The sequence below is a fragment of the Chiloscyllium punctatum genome, chromosome 45 (assembly GCF_047496795.1).
Source record: "Chiloscyllium punctatum isolate Juve2018m chromosome 45, sChiPun1.3, whole genome shotgun sequence".
In the NCBI taxonomy this organism is placed as follows: Eukaryota; Metazoa; Chordata; class Chondrichthyes; order Orectolobiformes; family Hemiscylliidae; genus Chiloscyllium; species Chiloscyllium punctatum.
The window spans coordinates 51,832,187-51,847,834 of record NC_092783.1 but is presented as its reverse complement, the minus strand read 5'-3'; the positions used below and the strand labels follow the sequence as shown (position 1 = coordinate 51,847,834).

At 42.1% G+C, this 15,648-nt stretch overlaps 1 pseudogene; it reads right to left on the bottom strand.

The window, feature by feature from the left end:
* Positions 1 to 830: 830 nt before the first annotated feature.
* Positions 831 to 11,150, bottom strand: LOC140467115 (general transcription factor II-I repeat domain-containing protein 2A-like; annotated as a pseudogene).
* Between the last annotated feature and the right edge of the window lie 4,498 nt (positions 11,151 to 15,648).

Here is a 15,648-nt window from a genome sequence, read left to right as displayed (position 1 = left end):
CTTTAAAAAGATATTGTGCAGCTAGACAAGAGCTGTCAGTCCAGAGGTTCCTGACATTAGCCCTGGATGTGGCAGACAATGGAAAATTGGTGCCTCGCTTTGTGGGCAGGAACATGGTGATGCTGATGGGGATGGGGTGATGCAGAGGCAGAACATCCTTTTCTCCCAGGCCAACAGAGGATGCCGTTCTCCTGGAACCGTGCCAACCTGGACAAGGGTTACCATCCAGGCCAGTACAGTATCAACCACCTGAAGGAATGCACAGAACGTAGGAAGAAGATTAATGACCTTCTCCACCATCTTCTCATTGATACCTCACACTCACTCTATCTTTGCTACTGCAACCACCATTTCCTGCAACATCTTCCCCACTCACTCTAATCCTCGCTAACATCTGACGCTGACCAACCCTGAACCTCTTCTGCACAGCACACTCACTGCCTCAGGGCACCTCCACACATGCAGCAAAAGTAACAGTGTGCCACCCATCTCTCTCTCTCCCACACCCGCCATGTACAGAGTTTCCTGATTCTGCCCACCCTGAGCAGCCGACTGGCCATGTCCAAGCCCCGTACTGGCATTTTATTTGCAGTTGGTTACCATAGTGATTTAGTCACTGAAGCAGACTTACAAAGGGCTGCAGATATTCTTGAATGTCTCAACATATTTTTTTTTAAACAAAAAGTAAGTTCTTAATGCAAACAACAAAGCCAAGTTTTAAACTGCTCCTCAACCCTGTCCTTTTACTGTCGGTCAATTCCAGTGAACTTTCACTCTTATCTCAATTCTTTAACTTTTTAAATTAACAGGTTGCGCCCGGCTTCTTGTCCTCAGGCTGTAGAGACGTTTCCACAATGCGTTTCAAAGTCCACTAGCACAAGCACAAATATTTCACAATACCCTTCACGAAGCTCTTCACGAGAAAGTGCACTAGCCAACTGATCATGTGATGCCAACATGGAGTCCAGACCTCCACGCACCGTGACACCTAGTGCCGGGAATGAGAATCGCGCAAGAGCGAACAGGAGTTCTCTTTATAAAAAAAGAGGTTGGCAGTTCACAAATCGCGTTATAGACAAATTGCATTCAATAAACACACGTTATAGGACAACTGCCTGTCATCCCTCAGGATTGCTCCGATTAGTCTGAGCTGATGGTCCTACTGCTGAAATCACACTCTGGCAGCATCGTTCCTGCCAACTTTGGGCAGGAGTTGAATTTTCAAATTTTCAAAGAGATTTGAGAATCCAAATTTCTCAGGGCCTCAGTGTCTGCGTGATCATCACTTGCCCAGATCTTAACCCTTTCACGCAACAATCTCACCTCAAGTTAAGACTGAAGCCTAAGTGTCAGGCATCTATTTGATCGTGAGACACGTTAAATACAAATCCCTTAAACAATCCTCACTTGATGAATCCCCTGCGTACTCTTCCCCATAGGGTTAAATAGACAAAGCAGGAAAATTAGCTGAACATTCCCATTCCCACAGGAAGGGTTGCCAAACTGTAGGATAATCATCAGGAAGATTAAATTGACACTGCTGGAGACTGCAGGACAGTTCTGGAGGGTTGACATCTTACTAATTCAGCCATGAAAAACTGGATGGGGAACCATTATTTCACACCTTGCTGACCTGATCAATTCCCCACTAGCCCTTCCACCTTCGGAGGATCACTAAAAACCACAGAAGGGAAAATAAGAAACTCTCAGATGGCCCATTGTTTCAGAGTGAATGAGTACACCTGCAACCTTTATGACTGTTAGCACATTGTGGAAATCACGCACCAACATATGTCATCATCCTCACATTCCAGATTGGACCAGGTTAGAACACTTACCAAGTTATGATGTAGTGTTCAATTCTGTCTCTGGAGGTTATTATCCAGTCTTTTATTACCGTCAGAAATACTCTACAACTGCTAAGGGCCACTTTAGGTGCACCCACTGTTTAAGGAGTTGTCATTGTGATCTCAATTGTCTTCCCTTCCCCCACACTGCCACTAGTAATCCTGAAGATTCCTTGCTATGAATAGCGTTATAACCCAGCAGACACCCTGAAGTTGTAAGGCCATTTATAGTGGGTCAATATTCTGGACATCCCTCCCAAACACCAGAGTGAATGTAGCTACAACAGGAGAGCAACAATGGCTCACCACCAACATCTCAGGGGGAAGTGAAGTTGGCCAATTAATGCTGATCTTGCCAACATTGTTCACATTTCCCAAGAGGAAATAATTTAACATTGGAGGTCGTCATAGCCAACCTGAGCTTGCTCTTCATTGCAAATGTCCACATGGATCCAGTTTCCAACAGCTGTCACTGGATAGCGAACAGCAGAAAGAACTCCAACTGGGTTCCTCCATTCCCCAAAGAAAGTGATACCAATTTTAATGTCATAAAGCCAATTATTATTCAAAAAGGCATGACATTTCATTAGAGATGCAACACAGTCTAAAATTTGGATAATACTCATAAAAAAATAAAATTTTTTGAGCAAAGTGTTGAGGGAGTTGTCTTTTACTCACATAACCTTTTTGAGGGATTTACTTTCAACCATCTGACACACCTAACATGGCTGTCGAAAGAATTTGGTAGCAGTGCCCATGCCAGTCATTTATTGTGTCTGCCTCTCTCCTCTTCTCTGTTTTTATTATGAGATCCCACTCTCCCATTGCACTTGGAGAAGACATAGGGGCTTTGACTGGACCTATGGGTCAATGCTGCTCAAGGGACCGAGGTATCCAGAAGGAAAAACAGTAAAACTGATAAATGATAGAAACAGATCCAACTTGTCTTGTACATTTCAAAATGGTGGCCATTATGTTTATTTCCAAGTATTTACATTTTCCCTTTTACTGGCTTCTCTGTCTGGATGCAGTAAAGTTAAGGACTGTGCCATTTGGAAACATCAGGCTGATTGCTCGCAAACTTGACCAAGGCCTTGGTGCAGGATGATTGCACCAAGTAGGCAATCGCAAGACCAAATTGGTCTCCACTGAAAATGAGTTGCTGGAAAAGCGCAGCAGGTCAGGCAGCATCCAAGGAACATCCTTGGATGCTGCCTGAACTGCTGCGCTTTTCCAGCAACACATTTTTAGCTCTGATCTCCAGCATCAGCAGTCTTCATTTTCTCCTCAAATTGGTCTCCAGGCTCAAATCTGCCTTCCCCTCATGTGGATGCTCGAGGGTGATGGCTGAGGACAGAAGGTTTGATCACCCATTGATTTCATGTTTATTCTGAAAGTCGGCCCTGGCATCCTGTTTCTGTGTGTGCTTTCCTTTCTTCTCCAAGCTGTCAGCCTCTCCCCACAAAACAAACCACGATCGATCTACATTCTTCCAGTCTTAATTCATGTTAGTTAAGCTGAGGGAAATACATTGAGTGGAACTATGTTTATGAGTTAAGGCTTTTATCTTAGCCTATATTCTACTTCTAACATTTTTGGGCTTTGATTCATGTGGTCAACTTTCACATGGCATACATCAAAACATACTTTCTGGTAGTCCAAAAATCATGGGGCCAACTGTTACATGAGATTGACTTAAACACGGGTGAATACACTGTGGTAAAATAATGTACCTGTACCCTTACCAGCATTTCTGTGATGGATGTTTTTCTGAACCTGATAGATCCTAGTCAGGGACAACCAAACAACAGGTATTTGATGTAGAATTTTCTCTGTAGTTACCTCATGAACTATCACCCAGTGATGTCATGAATGGAGGCAGAGCATTGCTGAAAGCCCTCTGTCCCCATTCATGATGTCATTGCAAAGGGGAATCATAAAGTCATTGACCTGAATCATTGACTCTGTTTTTCTCTCTTGACAAATGCTGAGTATGTTTTCTGTTCCTATTCCAGATTGCCAGCATTTGCCTTTAGAATTATACAAAGTCTGATAGCTGCTGCCTTCATAGTTAACAGACAGTCATAATAAGTTGAAAAATGACGAGTGAAATACGGTTGCAATTTTTCTCAGTGTTGCTGCAGTTGGGCATGTGGCTTGTTGGGCCTTTTCAGAGACTCACAAATTGCAGACTCTCCTCAGAGAGATTTTCATAAGATACTTAACAGAATAAGAATGACTTGCCCTTATAAAACAACGTTCATGTCCTCAGTATGTTTCAAAGCCCTGTGCGGAAAATGAAATACTTTGAAGTTTAGCCACGAGAGTAATGTATGAAACAGAAGGCAATGTTACCACAGTAAAATCTTATAAGATTGAGAAGCAGCAGACAATCGTTTTTTAGGTATTGGTTGATTATCACTTTGGTGAGGGAGAACACGTCCTCCTCTTCAATCAGTGCCATGGGATCTTTTTAAACCCAGCAGGTAATAGTAGTCTAGTCTCCAAGTCTCACGGTTGCATTCTCAAGGGCTTGAACACAAAAACCAAAGCTAACACTCCAATGCAATGCGGTGTTGGAGGTATCGCCTTACAGATGAGACATTAAACCCCATCTTGACTTAAATAGATGTGAAAGATCCCATGGCACTCTCCTGGAGAGGAGCAGGGAGCTTTCTCTGGTGTGGCATCAAAATCTATCTCTAAATCAACATTAGAACAGGGGGCCCACCCAGTCATTTGGGCTCCGCTGACGCCTCAGCAGAAGAGCTGGATAGTAAATGTACAGACTTGTATATAGGAAAAATACATTTCAATGTCTGTATGTAAAGCAATGTAATGTGTGCACAGGGATGGCATGACTAATTATATAGAGATCCAAATAAATTTATGAATAAAGTATATTTTTGAAATTTAAAAAATTACACAAATCGGATTAACTGGTCATTATCACATGTCTGTTTTTGGCACATTGCTGAGAGTACATGACTCCTGCATTTCTTTGGTTATGAATGTTAACCTTAAATTTGAGGGGGAGTCGGGGGGGCGGGGGGGGGGGGGGGGGGGAGGGGGGTGGTCAGCTGAAATAAAATGAAGGGAGAAGAAAAAGCATTTCAAGCCTTGATTTGGAGATGCAGGTGTTGGACCAGGGTGTACAAAGTTAAAAATCACACAACACCAGGTTATAGTCCAATAGTTTTAAATGGAAACACTAGCTTTTGGAGCACTGCTCCTTCTGCTCTGAGCACCTGATGAAGGAGCATCACTCCAAAAGCTAGGGCTTCCAATTAAACCATTTGAAGCCTGGTGGTGACTGAAGCATCAGAAAGGTGTTCAGGAAAGTGTGTTTAAAACAAATAATGTAACTCAGCTCTGATGGTCACACAGTATTTGGCCAAAGTTCTGTTTAAAACAAATCAGGGCATCAGATGTAATAATGTGGACTGTTTATTAGCTAAAAACAGTGCTTGATTATAGAATTGTGATCATATGATTAATTATATGATATAAAAGGTGCTAACAGCATGACTTAAGGACAAATTTCGTGAAGATCAAGAGATAAGCCTCTTTTCATGGCAAAACAAGCCAGTCCTGATAAGTTAATTGGATCAAACTGGCTGTGGAAAACACGATATTTGCAAACTGATCATTTGCAGGAGACTGAACAGTGACAAAGTTTGAATACACAGTTTGGCCGAGTGGAAGAAGAGTCTGAAGGAAGCTTGCTGCAGAGTCCAGTTAACCAGCTCAGGAGGAGGTGTTCTGATCTGTGGAGTTTGGGATGGAGCAGGATCACCACCTGTTTCAGCCTGATTCTCAGACAAATCATTGAGTCATAGTGATGTACAGGACAGAAGCAGACCCTTCAGTCCAAATCATCCATGTCAACCAGATATTCTAAATTAATCTAGTCCCATTTAGCCCATATCCCTCTAAACCCTTCCTATTCATGTACCCATCCAGCCTTTTAAGTGTTGTAATTGTATCAGCCTCCACCACTTCCTCTGACAGCTCATTCCACACATGCATCACCCTCGATGTGAAAAAGCAACCCGTCGGTCCCTTCTATTTCGGTCCCACATCACCTTAAACCTACGTCCTTTAGTTTTTTTCCCATACCCTTAGAAAAAAGACCTCAGCTATTCACCCTATCCATGCCCCTCGAGATTTTATAAACTGCTGTAAGGTCACCCCTCAGCCTCGGAAGCTCCAGGGAAAAGAGCCCCCAAACTATTCAGCTAGCTCAAACCCTCTGTCCCGGCAACATCCTCATAAATTTTTTCAGCATCCTTTCAAGTTTAACAACATTCTTACCATAGAAACGTGACCAGATTTATATGCAGTATTGTAAAAATGGCCCTACCAATGTCCTGTACAGCTGGAACATGACCTCCCCAACCACTATTCTCAATGCAATGATCAATTAAGGTAAGTATACCAAATGTCTTCTTCGTTATTATATCTGCCAGTGACTCCAACTTGAAGGAACTATGTACCTGCACCCCAAGGTCTCTTTGTTTGTTAACACTCCCCAGCTCATGTAAGTGGGTTCATTTGTGATTGCAAGTAGTAAGTGGGTAAGAATTTTTGCAGTATTTTCTGGAGTGTAACATGCTTTAATAAAGAAATTCTATGTTCTACGATATAACAAATGATACTGAAGGACTGTTACACAAATTGGGGTACATTTCATTGTTAGAACTGTCTTGGGTTATTGATGTCCAGATTAAACCTGACAGGCCAGGGAAAGTGGATTAAAAACTTATAGTTACAATAGTGACTGCAGTTCTAAAATGATTTAATTGGCTGTAAAGCACTTTGAGACATGATAAGTCGTGGAAAGTACCAATATAAATGCAAGATTTTGTTTTTTTTTCTTTTGATGGCTATGTGTAAAGTGGTCACAGAAACTAAATGCAATGTCAGCACTTAACGAGCTGACTAATTAAAAATGAGCCATTGGCTGCAGATTTCTCTGAAATTCATACAGGATGTTGAGAAAACAGGATGTGCGTACACAAACCAAAATCTGCTTTTGATTCTATAGTGTCTGTGGTTGATCAAATTGCTGATGAATATGTTGAGTTTCGAAATCTCTTTTCCACACTGTTACTGAGACACAGTTCAAAACACAAGGGCAAAATGATGTATTATCTGTTCATGATCACACATTTACTGCACCCCTGAACTAATCCAAGTCCATTCGACTGCAAGTCCAATATCAAGTTAGTTATCCCACTTAATTTGTATCGATGCAAAAAATGAATATTCAGTTCACCTCTATTTCTACCATCTCCATTTTAAAATGTCCTTCAATTTATTAGTGCAAGGGAGAAATTACTTTCATTACCCATTAAATGAACTGATTCAACATATACCAGTGAATGCTAATCAGATGATAAAAATAGATGTTGTTTAATTGTGTTACATAATGGCAGGGATTGTTCTGGCTGCTTGAATGGGAGTCACTAAACTATTATCGCAAAATTAGTTTTAAGAATCATGAAATAATATAGTTGAGAAGGAGTCTGTTTCCACACAACTTCTCAAGCTTACCTATTTAAAAAATTGCACTTTTTCCACAGTCCTGCATTTTTCTTTTCTCTTTCAGGTATCTGATTCTCTTTCAAAAGTTACTATTAAAATTGTTTTCTACTACCTTTTCAGTCAGACAACTCCAGATACTTATACTGGCCATGTAAAGCAAAAATGAATCATCTCCCTCTCTGGTTCTTTGGCCAATTACCTTCCTCTGGTTACTGATTGCCAGTAAAGTCAGGTAATTCATCAAAACAAGCACACATTTTTCAATACCTCTATTAAATCTTCCTCTAATTGCAAAATAACTCCACTGAGGCTGGTAATACCATCACCAAGTCCCCCTTTACTTACATATGGAGTGTCCTTGATACTGATCCAGCTCCCTCAGAGCCAGCTCTCAGAGTGAACAGAACCTCTAACACTCCTGTTTATATCTGTCAGCTAGGGCTCCCTGATTGGACAAGGTTAACAGCCCCAATCAGAGAACTCACTATTTTATGATGTTCACCTAACTGACCTCATTACAATCACTACTCATGCTGTGATGGGTGATGGTACAGTCTTAGGATCAGTATCAACAATCAATGGGGGAGGGCCAGAACTAGAGGGCATAGGTTTAGGGTGAGAGGAGAAATATAATTTGGGGCCTAAGGGGCAACTTTTTCACACAGAGGGTGGTGCATGAATGGAATGAGCTGCCAGAGGAAGTGGTGGAGGGCTGGTACAATTACAGCATTTAAAAGGGCATCTGGATGGGTATATGAATAGGAAGGATTTAGAGGGATACGGGCCAAGTGCTGGCAAATAGTACTAGATTAGGTTAGGATATCTGGTCGGCATGGATGAGTTGGGCCAAAGAGTCTGTTTCCGTGCTGTACATCTCTATGGACTCTATGACACACATGTTCACAATTCCTAGAACTGAAGCCTGATCAGAATCTTTAAAATTACTGTTCAGAAAACATTTGCCTTCACTCAACAATCCTCCTCCCCTTACCATCCTCCTCCCCACAAACCCCATTCACATATAAACTGTGGGTCCCACCTGCTTTCACTCTGGGGTCTCACAAATTGCGAAGAATTAAAATGAGATCTGTATGATCCTAGCTGAGATCGGCAAATTTGTGTTAAAATCTGGATAGAAATTAGAACCAGTAATTTCTCTTTTAAAACATTGACAATACATGATGAGATCCCATGTATTACTAAGAAAACAAAGCCACAGGATTCAAGAGTTTTGAAAAGTCAAGACTAATCTTTACGAAATAAAGTTAGAATGGTAATACAATCTACAATGTGTATACAATTTAATAATTTAGCATCCAGAATTAACATAAAGTAGATATGGGTAACTGACAAATTGTATTAAAAACCCAGCAGAGCACATCAAGTAGCCAGTGCAGTCAATTCCTCAGAAACAACGGCCCTCCTTCCCCCTAGATCAGGGCTGGGCAATTAATTCTTCCAAGGGGCCACATGGGAAAACTGAGTTGTGTTGGAGGGCGGAACCAACAATAAATTGAACATAATTCTTCTCTGTATTAATTTCCTCCTATTGCAAAAAGTACTAAATTACATAGTTTTGCACTGAAATGTATAATCAAAAGAATAAGGATATCCTGTTACAATAAAAATATGAAATTGTGGAGTAGGTCAAATAAAGAAAAAATAAACAGTGAAAACAATAATTTCAGTATTCCATTTCATTTTTAACATGTTAATCTCACAAACCAATAATGAAAAGTTGTTTCATTATTGTTCAGTATTACAGACAACAAACAACTCTATACAAAAAGCAATAAGTGCTTTTGATGTTTTTCAGTTACAGAGTCATAGAGTCATATAGATGTACAGCATGGAAACAGACCCTTCGGTCCAACCCGTCCATGCCGACCAGATATCCCAACCCAGTCTAGCCCCACCTGCCAGCACCTGGCCAATATCCCTCCAAACCCTTCCTATTCATATATCCATCCAAATGCCTCTTAAATGTTGCAATTGTACCAGCCTCCACCACTTCCTCTGGCAGCTCACTCCATACACGTACCACCCTCTGTGTGAAAAAGTTGCCCCTTAGGTCCCTTTTATATCTTTCCCCTCTCACCCTAAACCTATACCCTCTAGTTCTGGACTCCCCAACCCCAGGGAAAAGACTTTGTCTACTTATCATATCCATGCCCTTCATAATTGTGTAAACCTCTATAGGTCACCCCTCAGACTCCGACGCTCCAGGGAAAACAGCCCCAGCCTGTTCAGCCTCTCCCTGTAGCTCAGATCCTCCAACCCTGGCAACATCCTTGTAAGTCTTTTCTGAACCCTTTCAAGTTTCACAACATCTTTCCGATAGGAAGGAGACAGTTCATTTTTTACTTGTTTAGTGAGAAAAATCTGGTTGAATGTCTGAGGTGGATATACGAAGGACAGCTGAGAGGTGATCATCAGTGATAGAGGATCTGTATTTGGATTTGTTGAACTTCATCACTGAGAATGTCTGTTCGCATATATAGGTAGATCCAAAGAGGATTAGAATCTTCTGAGCATGCCTCTTCATGTGTGGAAAGTTCTCCTTTTTGAGGAAAGAGTAAAAATCAAGCAGTGAGACTGACCTAAAGTCGTCTGCCAGAAGTGTGTCAGACTGTAGGTCAATGAGTTCAAGCTGAACATCACGAGGTGCATTCTCCACATTGCATGTAAATGGGGGAAAAAATCATGTGCATTTCATTCTCAACCGTTTTAAAGTCTTGAAATCGCCTTGAAAATTCACCATGCAGTGCTTCTAACATAGATGCGTACCTGTGGAGGTGATCAGCTGAAGGAGCAGCTTCCTTCAGTGTTGGCAAGTAGGTGAGAATGTTGTCCTCCACTTGGCTTGGGAGATGCTGCAACTTTCTCATAAAAGCCTTCCCCAAGTTGTACATTTCATGCACAAAAAGGCCCTTGCACTGCAGTTTCACATTTAGTTCATTCATAAGTGCAGTCACATCAACAGCAAAACCAAGGTGTCCAATCCAGTCTGCATCTGCAAGCTGTGGAATGCCATTCCCTTTCTTCACACAGAAATCTTGAATCTCTTCTCTCAGGTCCCATACACTTTTCAGTATGCAAGGTTTGTGAAGGTTTGTAGCTCAGGTTGAGGTTTAGGGTGTAGGTTTGCTCGCTGAGCTGTAGGTTTGATATCCAGATGTTTCATTACCTGGTGAGGTGACATCATCAGTGGCGACCTCCAAGTGAAGCGAAGCAATTGTCTTCTGTTTTGTTGTCGCCACTGATGATGTTACCTAGCCAGGTAATGAAACATCTGGATATCAAACCTACAGCTCAGCGAGCAAACCTACACCCTAAACCTTTCAGCATTTTGCCCAGGCTGAGCCACCTGACAGCTGTGTGGTAGCCTATGTCACGATGTTCAGTCTCATTTTCCTCCAAAAGTGCAACAAACTGCCTGTGATTCAAAGCTCTTGCCCTGATGAAGTTAACTATTTTAGTTACAACATCAACCACATGGTTAATTTTTAAAACTCACTTACACAACACTTCCTGATGTATAATACAATGCAAAAATACCAGTTTCTGTTCAGGGTCAATTTCTGTCACTTTATCCTGCATTCTCTTTTAGAGTCCAACATTTTTTCCCATTAGATTTGGACAACCATCCGTTGTCACACCCGCCAGCTTGCCCCATTTTAGTCCAAAAGTGTCCAAACATGCATTTGCCTCCGTGAACAAATCATTACCAGTTGTTGTTCCTTTCATAGACTGCATGGCTGCCAGCTCCTCCGTGATTTTAAATTCCGTAGTTATCCCATGTACGAAAATGAGTAGCTGGGCTGTGTCACGTACATCGCAGCTCTCATCCAAAGCCACGGAAAAAAGTCAAAGTTGACCACTCTGTGCTGCAGCTGAAGTTCCAGATTTCTTGCGATGTCCCCAGTCCTTCTCGTTACAGTGCGTCGGGAGAAGGGCACATTCTCAAATGCCTTCTTTTTCTCCAGGCGTATTAGTTCTGCAGAGTCCAGCAAGCATTCCTTAATAAATTCTCCATCAGAAAACGGTTTACTGTTTCTGGCGATTGTGTGGGATATGATATAACTTGTTTTGGCGTGAGCTGACATTTTGAGGGCTAGCCAGCAAGCATCACTTTTAGCTATTCACACACGCATGTGCGTCCGTACGTAAATAAAAAAAGCATCCTTTTCACAACAAAAGCAACACAGTTGTATTGTGTGTATGGTGTAAATACTTTTTCATTTATGTTCTAATTTAAGATTGACCTCATGTGGGCCGGACAGGAACGACCAAAGGGCCTGCCCTAGATGTTATTCACATTGTGGGAAACTAAAACTGCACCTATTCATGGGTACAATTCCAGCTTGACTTCAGACAGCTAGCTTTACCAAACTGGATCTGCCCCTAGATTTCACTGAACTCCAATCTCACTCAGCTGCAGCAACCATGTACTGCTTGTGGGCTGCTTTCAACCCCATTTTCAGGTGGACTGAATTGTTAATGGCTTACAAGCCACTTCTGAGCCATTATGGTTCCTGAATCCTAAACTCGACTCTCAGCTGCACCAACTGGTTCCCTGGACTTGTCCTGAGTTCTAATTGTATGAAGGAATCAAATGACTCCTGGAACCTCTCCCTAAGTTCTTAGTTTCAGCCACGTTCTCAGCAGCACAGGTAACAGCGGGATCTCCCAGTGGGCAGCCATCCTCCTGCACCTTTCCATCTGTCTCTGACTAATTCTAAAACTGTCTTTTCAGCAACTCTTGAATTGGTCTGGGCATATTATTTAAAAACATGCAACAAACACCACCCCCGTTCTTAGGCAGTAATGGATATAGTAATCATTGTAACACCATGTTCCCTGAATGTTACAATTCTACAGCCACAATTCTTTCCCATGCTTATCAGCTCAGAACACACACAGAACAAATGAATGAGATTGCATTGATTTGATCATGGTCCACTGTGGGAGAATATTTGGGAGGCATGCTCAAAGAAGAATAATTTCTGCTTGTCTGCACTTAACTGGATTTCCTAATTCATATTCATTTTAAAGGAACCTCCTTTGTGCATCCTCTCTCAGAAGGTGCTGATACTGAGAACTGATCTGTTTTCATACTATTGTCCAAAATTCATGCTGTGATCTGGTTCGGGATTAGTCATACTTTATTAGGAGTAGACAAAAGTGAGATCCCAGTTACTTGCTGACAGAATAAGGCCACAAGATTCTACAGTTTTGAACAAATTTTACTTTAAATAAAAGTTTGCTGTACAAAGTTGAAACAACTAATTCAATCTACAACATGCACACAACCTACAATCTGGCTCTCAGAATTAACATGAGGGAGATACGGGAGCAGACAAACTCTGGTCAAACACAACACTGATCACGTCAGATAGCAAATGCAGCCAAAACAGATACCACAGATTTCTCAATCACATTCATTCACACATCACCAGATGTGAGTGACATTGTGGGCAATGTTTCCTCAAGACCGTAAGGGTCTGCATAAGCCAATCAGCTATGTTAGAGAAGCTGGAGTAAACCTCCTTGAAGCACAGGAAGTTGAGAGGAGATCTGACTGAGGTGTTACAAGATTATACTTTAAGAAAGGTGGCTGAAGCTATTAGATTAGATTAGATTAGATTACTTACAGTGTGGAAACAGGCCCTTCGGCCCAACAAGTCCACACTGCCCTGCCGAAGCGCAACCCACCCATGCCCCTACATCTACCCCTTACCTAACACTACGGGCAATTTAGCATGGCCAATTCACCTGACCTGCACATCTTTGGACTGCGGGAGGAAACCGGAGCACCCGGAGGAAACCCACGCAGACACGGGGAGAATGTACAAACTCCACACAGTCAGTCGCCTGAGGCAGGAATTGAACCCAGGTCTCTGGCGCTGTGAGGCAGTAGTGCTAACCACTGTGCCACCGTGCCGCCCCACTATTTGCTTCATCTGATTGCACAAGGGCTAGGGGACACGAGCAAGATACTCCTGTGGCTGAGAGGGTGCAGTGTGCTGAGGAACCATCTCAAGCCCAGGCCATTTTAAACCTAGCATCTAGATCTTGAGGTCCTTCTTTTCAATTTCCTTCCTAACTCCCAAATGTCTGTTTTCAGGATCACACCCCTCTTCCAATCTATGTCACTGATACTAAGGTTGATCATAACTCAGGCCATTCACTCACCCCAGCCCTCCACCCCCCAAAGAATATCCTGCAGTCACTCCATGATATCCCAGGGAGAAAACACATCATTCTGGAGTTATGTTTATGTCACAGAAAGGCCTGACCATGGAATACCTTAACATTATTACTCTTGTGAGATATTGTATTCTAGATCCCTTCACTAACCCACTCACAAACACTTTATGTTTATTCATTCATAACTCCTTTCCTAACCCACTCACAATAAACACCACATTCCCATTTCATTCATTCATAACTCCCTACTATAACACAGTTTCATTCATTCATTCATTCATTCATAAAACTACAGTTCAGTGGTATATTTTACTATCATAAGATAGACCATATTTAAAATAATCATTTCTTATCAAAACAACCCTTTCAAACTCATTACTGCATTTTCACACCTTATCAGCCCTTGCTACATCTTTAGATTAGTTTAGATTCCCTACAGTGTGGAAACAGGCCCTTCAGCCCAATAAGTCCACACCAATCCTCCGAAGAGTAACCCACCCAGACCCATTTCCCTCTGACTAATGCACCTAACACTACGGGCAATTTAGCATGGCCAATTCACCTGGCCTGCACATCTTTGGACTGTGGGAGGAAACCAGAACACTCGGCGGAAACCCACGCAGACACAGGGAGGATGTGCAAACTCCACACAGACAGACACCTGAGGCTGGGATCAAACCTAGTTCCCTGGCACTATGAGGCAACTGTGTTAACCACTGAGCCACCCCAAGATACAGCAGATTTCTCAGTATCTGAGTAAGTGTGACATACAGAACAACACCATCCCCATCAAGTCTCCATGAAACATTATAATATTAATCAGCCCTTACCAACTGTTTCCCAGATCTAAATAGATTACAGAACACCAAACAGTTTCCCCAATTAGTATGTACTTGTTAAATACCTTTTAACTGGGCTGTTATCTCTTTAAGAAACTTACTGACAAAACAGCGCTTCCATGAAATTGTGTGAATGAATGAAAATCTCACTGGCAAACAGTAAACAAACCTTACAATTCAGCTGTGCGCATCAGTTTAATATCCTTTACTCCTTGATTAAGTACAGGTACAATTTCTAACTTAGTTAGAGCATAGAGGCCTAGCATTTTTACAAAAGGATTAACACCTCTTAATTATGTAAGCAGACTGGACAGACTCTTAATCCCATCAGGAGTAGCAGCCAGCACTTAGCATGTTTTAACCCACTTCCTGTCTCCCAGGACAGAAGCCCCTCAAACATTTGTGTACTATAGATAAAACAATGTAATACCTTATTAAAAATCACACAACACCAGGTTATAGTCCAACAGGTTTAATTGGAAGCACTAGCTTTCGGAGCGCTGCTCCTTCATCAGGTGGTTGTCCACAAGGAGCAGCACTCTGAAAGCTAGTGCTTCCAATTAAACCTGTTGGACTATAACCTGGTGCTGTGCGATTTTTAACTTTGCACATCCCAGTCCAACACCGGCATCTCCAAGTCAAGTAATACCATAGTAATGGAGTTTTAATATATATAAGAACAATGTATCAAAGGGGTAGTGTAAGAACTGTGTTTCACCTCAAACTTGTGCTGTTTGTGGTTGCTGAAGGAACTTCCTATGTGCTAAGGGACACACTAAAGTTTGGGGCTGCCGCTGCCAAGGCGCAGTGGGGAAAGACCACTGTGTAAAGTCCTCAAACAATAATGGGGGGGTCCATTTAGTAATTGGGCCCTGCTGACCCCCCACCCCCTCAGCTAAATGCAAAGAGGCTGATTGGAAATATCAAGAATGGTGCTGAATAAAGGAGGCTATTTTTGCCACTCACTAAGTTTGGTCATTATTTGAACATGATCCCACACTCTTTGACACTTTTTCCTTCCCTCCCAGCCAGCTCAGGTTGCTATATTGCCACAGACTTGCACCCCACTGAGAAACTATTGCCCTAACCAGTATCCAAACGGGAATACATGTACTGAAAAGATAGACTCAGGATATTCCCACACTGCCTTCCTGCTTCTCTTAGACTCCTTGGTGGTCACCTATTCTCTTCCTGCCTGTGCACGC